The sequence below is a fragment of the Glandiceps talaboti genome, chromosome 14, assembly GCF_964340395.1.
Source record: "Glandiceps talaboti chromosome 14, keGlaTala1.1, whole genome shotgun sequence".
Classification (NCBI taxonomy): domain Eukaryota; kingdom Metazoa; phylum Hemichordata; class Enteropneusta; family Spengelidae; genus Glandiceps; species Glandiceps talaboti.
The window spans coordinates 8202634-8205027 of NC_135562.1; positions in this window are offsets into that span (position 1 = coordinate 8202634).

Here is a 2394-nt window from a genome sequence, read left to right on the forward strand (position 1 = left end):
ATCGTAATATGTAATCTGGAGCTACTGATAAAATAAACCTCCCACAATGGTCAGGGTAACTATGAATTGACCATTCGTGGTTGCAAGCAATGTACAGTATTGTTTACAATGCCAATTCATTAGTATTTATTATCACATTTCCCGTGATGCAGCATTCATTATGGCGGGTTTGCAAGTTCCCTATTATGTGATACTGTGAAATTGGAACTTTGCGTAGTTTACATATTGCCTAATTAGCGAAAAATCATTAATAATGCAAATTAACCATTAAGATTATCAGCTACATCAACAAGATTTTAAAGAACACGTGTGCTTCTTTACCACCAATGCATGTACTAAATCATTTCAAATTACCTAATTATCAAAAATGACTATTTATGCAAATTATATATCACAATTAAAAACTGGTTAGGGTTTTGTATAATTAATTTGGCAATTAAGGGGTACATCATGTATGATATCTATAGCTAAGAATTTTGCATTCCAACAATATGTGTAGGAACGAAAATCTGTATGGTTTTGCCCTTACTAGAGGCATTCAGTTCAAATCTGGTCAAATATCATTCCAACTGGTAGAATAGTAGAACATACATTGTCAATGTTTAGGGTTGTCGGTGGCCATTTGCCTCTTACCACTGTAGTCGGCGTTCGAACCCATTCAGGGTTTGATTAAATTTACCACTCTGTAAGTAAGAAAAGTGTCGTTCAGTTTGACTCTATCGAACAGCGTGGGTGAAAACCAATACCCGTATCAAAATATTCCAGTATTGCGACCTGCATATCGGATCTGACCTTCAAACATTGGATATCGCTAGTGCTGATGTTTGTGTTGTTGAAAGTTGAACATGACCAGTTATGACTTGTTGAAGTTTTTTTTATAGTAAACACCTGAATCAGATCTTCATATTAAGGCAAAGCAATATTATTGTATACAATTTTCATTAGTGAATTACATCGAACATGACATCGAACATGTATATTTTGTTATGACATCAAATTCGAAATTCGATCTACAATCATGTGATGTCACTGGAATTCAGGTCATGTTAACGTTCTTAACTCAGTGTAATTATAGACATTGTAACATTAGCATTCGACATGGAAAATACTGCTGCTCTTCTTCTTGGCTGTCTTGTAGCTGTGTTTGTCTTTAAAGTAAGTGGAATCCGTTGGTTTATCATAGAATGAATGCTTTGAGACATTTTCCAACTTTTCCTGAAATACTGATGGAACGGATATCAAATTAATGTTTGGTACGTCTTATCATGAGGGGTCCATCCTCATGATGTAATTGTATGTAAAATTAAGCACTGGAGTTGGTACACCCGAGATTTTTAAATACTAAACACTTTTAACTGCATATCGTAACATGTTAAAATCAAAACGTGAAATGTAGACCAAGTCCACATTCGTAAAAACAAAATAAAAATAATCATTAAATTCATAGTCAATCAAACAATAACTAGCAAGTTTCACACAAAACCTTACTAATATGTCGATAGCAAGGAATATGGAAGGAAACACATTATAAATATTTTTTCCCCATTTTTTCTTCTTATCATTTTAGTCTCCGGCGAATGCACTCTGTGCGGACGGTTCTGGTAAGTCGTTTCCTTCGATATAGAAGTTGCATAGTCTTTGACTGAACCAAAATTGTCAACTAAAAATTAAAGCCAATGTAGAAAATGCGATCACACAATTAAACTCTAAGCTATTAAGAAGCAAATCTGAACTCAAGCACAGTGTTACAGGTTTAAAGAAACACAGTGACAAACGAGATGTCTAGCTGCTTGCCAAGGTTCAGTATGTTCTACTAGTTGTGATGATACTTGTAATTGTAAACTCAGGTGATCAAGCTATTCATGCATGGTGACGTATTTATCTTCCACAAGGGAAGGTTATGTCATTGTTTAGTTATGTGTGTACGTCATCCTTTTATCGAAAAGGACTGGCTCAATTCAAATGAAACCTGGGACATAATATTCTTTAAATTAGGATAATGGCCAACACTTGTAGTATTAATTACAATGTATTACTCATTAGAGTTAAAAAGCTACATCACCAACCTTTAGAAAACATATGTGCTCTGACTGCGCGGCTCTCTTAACATCAACCAGTTCTGACCATAACCCCAAAAAGTATGTGTATCAAATTTTGTTTGAATTGGGCCGTCCATATTTGAGAATACACTGACCCGGCAGGCAGGCAGGCAGACAGACAGACAGACAGACAGACAGACACTCACTCACTCACTCAACACACACACACACACATATCACATCTTTAAAATATATCCTTCCCTTTAAAATACGGAAGGTAAAACTATTCAGTATATGAATAAATATCCACAGTCAGCTAACCAACATTGGATGTCTTGAAGTTTAAAGGTCAATA